Source organism: Abramis brama (genome assembly GCF_963993115.1).
Source record: "Abramis brama genome assembly, chromosome: 25".
NCBI lineage: Eukaryota > Metazoa > Chordata > Actinopteri > Cypriniformes > Leuciscidae > Abramis > Abramis brama.
The window spans coordinates 10,722,348-10,729,242 of record NC_139987.1 but is presented as its reverse complement, the minus strand read 5'-3'; positions in this window follow the sequence as shown (position 1 = coordinate 10,729,242).

The following is a 6,895-nucleotide window of genomic DNA, read 5'->3' as shown; positions in this document are numbered from 1 at the left end:
TGTCATTCAGTTCAAGTGCTTGTTGTTAATTATTGTCAGTTCCTTAATTCCTAAGATTTAAGTTCATGCCTGTCTTCCTTTCAGTTGTCGGGTATTGTTAATGTCTACCAGTTGGTTGAATATCTTTATAATTGGTTTTGGATTCTCGTCAATTTATTAAAGACTGGATTTATCGTATCTTCCTTGTCATCTTTGAACTACATGCAACTGTTTGTGACAGTTTTCCTAAGGCTAATGTCACAGCTAGCATATTATGTATCTGAAATACACACAATTGAATAATATTTTCATACTTTTTGCATAATTTGACAATTGTGAAATTTTCACATCTCATATTTCTTCTCAAGCAGGCTGTCCACTGACAGTTTTGTTTCCATGGTAACCAAGTACACTAACATCTGAACTTTATTGGGGACAAAATTGTTTGTTGTTGAAGACATTTTTCCACTCTTTGTTCATCAAAACTTTAAAAATGCAATAATATTTTAATAATGCAGTCTATACGAATAAAATCTATACATTAAAAGGTTTGAAAGTAGCAACATATGATGATGTATGGTAAATATGATCAAAGGAGAAATGTCTATGTCTAATGTTTAACAGGTCATTTCATGTTTTTTCTAGTGATGAAATATGTTGTTTAATTCAAACTAATTTTATTTTAAAAAAAATAGTTCAAACTAAATCCATAAAATGATCCCATGATGGGAACCCCTAAAAGGTTTTATATATGAAGCTGCTGACAGAACCCTATAAGGTTATATAGAAGCTTTCTTTTAAGAGTGAAAAATAAAAGGCCCATATGTTTGATGGATTTATTAACCAAATCTGTGTATGTGTATAGAGAAGAAGGATGGTGAAGATGTAGAGGCTCCTTGTGATAAGCAGGTTGATAACAAAGTGTTTGAGCCAAAACACCAGACTCTTTGAGCTGTCAATCAGGTTTACACACACACACACACACACACACACACACCCCTCCTTCTTTCCCAAACCTATCTGAGATGTCAGATTGGATAGCTAATAGCCCCATCGATGTGGAAATAGCATCTCAAAGCAAATAAGATGCTGATGTCTCTCAAACAGGAAGAAAATCAATTACACACCGTTTTTAGTTTTGCTGCTCTGAGACGTAAAGGCCAAACACAATTATCAACAACACGAAAACAAATACAATATGAACTGACAGAATCACATGAGCAACTGTCTAATAGATGTCAGTGGAGACTGACCAACAGAAAGCAATTATATTACATAAATCAAATACTACAGCGATGTTGAAGGAACTGCAATCAAATTGCACTTCCTTGCCTCAGATGGAAACAGGTTTTGCTGATAACTTGTTTACATTCAGAAGTTATCATTTTACCTGTAAAATGAGAGATAAGGTAACAAAAAAAACAACAACTAATAAATAAGTCTTTTGCAAATTAATGTCTTATCAACACAGAGTTAATTTTGCCTCTATACTTATTTATTTAGTATATATCTATGGAGATGTGAAGCTTTAATTATCTTATATTGTATTTAGTTTTAAACCAGATTAAATTACACATTTTGTCACACTCACGCAGCCAATGGTGTGACGCTGCTCCGCCCCCTAAGAACACTAATTGTATTTCTCTTGTTAAAGTCTATTGTCCACTCAATGCCTCATTGTATTCAGGGTATCGAATGTCTTTTAACCCTTTGCGACTCACTTGCGACCGTTTACCTTGTTCTCGTTTCTTCGATTGCTTTTTTATTTTGACTACGTTTAATTATGCTTGTATTTGAGTACTGCAGCACTTGCTGATTTGAATTGTGCAGTAAACACTGAATCTTTTTATATACTATTTATCCTAATTAAAAGCTTCTACTTGCCTTGAATAAGGTGCCTGATGACAAGTGGCTAAATGGGACAATAGAGGTTGTTGAACATTACACCTATTCATGCCGAATAGGTGAACTAATCTACTCACTAGTCCGCTTTCACAGCCTCATTGTGTTTATAATTGCCCTCTTGTGAAATATTATAACTCAAACTTTCAGGGAAAATGCTTTTTGAAAGACTGGAAGAGTTTATGGTGACGTTGAAGTCTTTCGACCCGTGGTAGTGGAAGCTTTTTACTTCTGGCGATTGTATAGGCTTCAAAACTCATAAAAGTTGTGTTCATTTGTGAAGATTATCATGATGAACAAAATGTGTAAATATCATAAACTTTTGCTGGTCACAGCTTATTTTCGATTTTTCAATAATCCAAAAGTCAATGGAAAAATCCAATCGGGTTTTTGCTGAGTGAACCAAGTCGTGTTGGCCTACAAAAATATGCCATCACTGCAGCACTGCATTAAACTTTGGAGCAAATAAACATTGTAACTTTTCACATAGTGACATTTTATATACTATTGTGTGTATATACTATTCTATAAGAGCCATTTGGAAGACCTTAGAAACCCCATAGCAATGCCCTGGTAACCACCAACAACGCCTTACAATCATGGTCATCAAGAATACATCTTCAAGCATGACAACACAATAAAATACATTACCTGATTTGGCCTAACATGTTCTTGCTACTCTTCCAATATTCAATTCTATTGTTTGGACGTATCAACTATAAGACACTTTAGATGCAATCAGTAGCACTTGCGATGCAAATGAGCTCTTCTGTTTTCAGGATCCCATTGTGACCAAAACAAAGACAATGATGACTATAATGCATGTTGTTCCATCAATTTCTCTTCTGTTTTTTTTTTGCTACAAGAATAGACACATAATCACTCATCTCCAGTACACCATTGTTACTGTGAAATTTCTAATCGTTCCCATTACAGATTGTAGCCCACTGATTTACAATGGACATATAGTAGAAGCCAGTTATAATTACTCTGTGATATATGGGGGTTATTATACCATATTGAACACTATAATACGATAAAAGGCCTCCACGCCATCCACCTCTGTCACAATCTGTGGGGGCGTGCGCCGCCTCAGAGCATTGAGGTGTGACAGACCTTTGATGAAGGACTTCATTTAGACCTGTTTGTGCAGTGGCTGGTCAGTCTGAGCTGAAAGAGACCTGCGGGGGATCGAGTTAAGAGACCTCTCATTAGAGAGATCGAGGCATTATGGAGTCTTCAAGCCCGTTCGATGGCCACATACGGTTTTAGTGTTTGCTTTTGAAATTTCTGTGTCTCGCAGGGGTAGATCACAGAAAAGTGGCGGTTAGACTTCAACAATATAGAGTCGAGGGGATTTTGACACCTGTACGTGCTGCCAGGACTCTTATTGCTCCGTTTTAGTGAGGACAAATACTGGCCTCTGGCGAAACTGGCAAATTTAAACAGCACACTTGCCATTGGAGAAAAAGGAGACTTCCAAACTGTTACATAAAAATGTATTATGTACACAAACATTTTCAATCCAAGTCCTGAAGCTGATTCAATCTTTTAGTTTATGTGGAAAAGGGAGGAGGAATTGCCTACAATTTTGAGCAACATGAAACTTGTTGTGTGTAATTAAAGGGTTAGTTCACCTCAAAATGAAAATTGCCATTAATTACTCAACCTCGTGTCGTTCCAAATCCATAAGACTTTCTTTCATCTTCGGAACACAAAAGAAGATCTTTTTTAATGAAATCTGAGAGCTTTCTGTCCTTCCACTGAAAGCCTACGCAACTAGCACTTTCAAGCCCCAGACAGGTACGAGTGCAAAAAAAAAAAAAAAGAAGACAATTTTATTTGCAAAATATTATATATCTCCAACACGCGTTAAATTGAGGTTAAACCACTGGAGTCAAATGGATTCATTTTAAGATCTTTACTACCTTTCTGGGTCTTGAAAATGGTAGTTGCGTAGGCTGTCAATGGAGGGACAGAAAGCTCTCATTTCATTAAAGCTCAAGATTTCATTAAAAAAGATCTTCATTTGAGTTCCGAAGATAAAAACTAAAGTTTTAAGGGTTTGGGACGACATGAGTCAATACAATTTTCATTTTGAGGTGCACTAACCCTTTAAAGAGCACAATGTACCAGTAGCATTAGTTTTCAACCAAAATTAGAGATTTTAGATATATTTAATTATGGAGGCATTTATTTTTACATTTCGATTACATTTGTCTCAATATTTAAAAACATCAATAATTTCACAAGATTACACTTCTCAAAACGGTTATCTGGTTTTCATATTGTATATGTTGTGATGTCTAAGTTCACTTGTTGCATTTAAAACATCTGGTTTTAGTTTTTTCTGTGTTTTATTTTAAATTTATTTTGACAAAATAGTACAGCTTCTGTTCCAGCTTCTAATAGTACATCTCTTCCAGCACTCTTAAAAATAAAAGAACTTTATTGGCATCTGTGGTTCCATGAAGAGCTTTTTAACATCCATGGAAACATTTTAATGCCCAAAATGTTCTTCATAGTGTCTCTCAGATTATCACATTAAGGGGAAAAAAAAAACTCTTTTAAGAACTAATCACTGAAGGTTCTTTGGGAACCAAAAATGATTATTCTATGGCATCACTCCTAAAACCCTCTTTTATTTTTAAGAGTGAATGATATATTGAAGAAGGACACAACACGAGGAAAGGACATCATATAGTCATTATGATAAGACATGGGGAAAAGAAAGAGACAGATTTGTTTTATAACCAACAGTAGAAACAAAGTGCAACCAACGCAGTTTCTTTTCCAAGCAGCATTGTCTGAGGCACTCTAATGAAAAATAATTATTTTAGCTTGTTCTCTAAGCAGGAATTTGCCATTTTACATTGTGTTGGCTAATGTTCCTTTGGATGAACGCCACGCACATTAATCCTTGTCTTTGCATTTAACAAAGCTAAAGGTTTATAATCATCATTACTATTTATTCATTTACATTTTTTCAAGCATTGCTTCAGCAATTTGAGCTACTGTGAAAATTAGTCCTCCACTGAGGTAGCCAAGACTTCAGCTCTGTTCCAAAACCCAGTGAGCTTCAGAATTGTACACGCTCTCGACGTGATGACTGTTACAAAATGTAAATTATTGAACTTAAAGGGATAGTTAACCCAAAAATTAGCCCATGATTTACTCACCCTGAAGTCATCCTAGCTGTATATGATATTCTTCTTTCAGACGAATACAATCGGAGTTATACATATAAAAAAACATATTAAAATTAAAAAATTAAAAAAACGGCGGCAACCAATCGGAATGTAGAAGTCCTCCACTTGAGAGGATTCCAGAGAACGCAGTCAAGTAAACTTTTGTTCTGACCACATTAGTTCCCAAGCAAAATAGAGGAGATTGATCATGTGAATTTGATAAGAAGGCAAGCAGCACTGTTTATAGGCAACATTTTCATGCTAGAACGCTTATTTTTCAGCGGAAATGCAAATTAGATTAGGACTTAACCATGACAACAAAAGCCACACCACACAGGCTTTTAACTGGTTTATTTCGTTAGCAAACATGTCATTATAAAAGTTCTTTCCATCGATCAATTTCTTACTTTTACATTTAAAAGATTCCATGAGGTTAACTTATACCCTACTTGGTCAGTCTGCTCTACAAAAATAACGATCAACATGCTTGTTTGCTTTGCGGCCCGTTTAAACACTGTTAGCCCGGATTTTATATCTAATAAAGAATTCAATTACAATTTAATTAAAATATTTAAGTTTGATTGCGCTACTAATAAAATAAAAGTAGATTCTATTAATTTGTGTACATAATTTGAATGTGTGAATAAATGTAAGTTAAAAAGACTCAAATTATGAAGTTTTTCTCCTGACCACGCCTTCCACGCAGCGGTTTGATGTTGCGAGTCAGGTAACGCCATTTTGTCGTGGTGTGAATTCAAGGAGCTGTTGATGAGAAGTTGGAAGTGGAACATTTGTTTTAGCAAGTTCAATGGATGTTTTTCCCGACATTTACCTTTTTATCGTTTATTTGTTTTCCGTTTGTGAGCAGTGAAAATCAATGTTTGTTTGTTTTTTAGCTAGCTAGATTTCTCACTCGCGTGCAGCGGACATCGCCGCGCTTGAACCCCTGACCGGCGAGTTCGACGTACGTTGTTTTTTTTGGATTTTCCTTCCTATTGTTTCTATTTCACTGGAGGAGCTGTTGTTGAGACGGAGAGTGTAACTGTTTGAACCTGTTTGAACTGTTGTTACCTTGAGTGTAACAGCAGGTAATGTTTAGCCTGGGAAAAGGTGAGCTGGCACCTAAAATTAAATACTGACAATACTGTGAAGTCAAGAGTAAACATACCACATAGTTTTGGTGCAATTTGTTGTGATTGTCTTTTCATGTTTTATGAGGAAAATGTATTCAGGGCATGTAAAATTCATGTTTTGTTGTATTTCAAATGAAAATTAAAATAAAACAGAATACTTTTTTAAAAAAAAATTTAAGTAACCATTACTTGATTATTTTAGGGCAACCAGTTTGCTCACATTTTTTAAGTAGTTGGGCTAGTACATTGAACTTAAATATACTATGTGTAATAACTGCAAAGTAATTGATATTACAAAACATTTTAAGTTAAATTAACTCATTTTTTTTTTAAGTTACCATTACTTAATTATTTTAGGGCAACCAGTTTGCTCACATTTTTTAAGTAGATTCAACTTGTCTGGGCTAACAGTGAATAAAGTTTAAAAAAAGACCAATCATTCGATCTACGTCAGAGCGTCCACGAATCTTTCTACAGCGTCGTTGGCAGGGCGGCGAGAGAGGCAATCTGCTCCCATCGCCCTGCCAACGACGCCGTAGAAAGATTTGTGGATGCTCTGACGTAGATCGAATGCTTGGTCTTGGCGGCGGTGTGAACGCACAGTTGCACGAACGCATCGCATCACTTCAGAAGACCTTTATTAACCCCCAAAGACGCGTGGAGCACTTTAATCATGAATAGATGCGCTTTGAT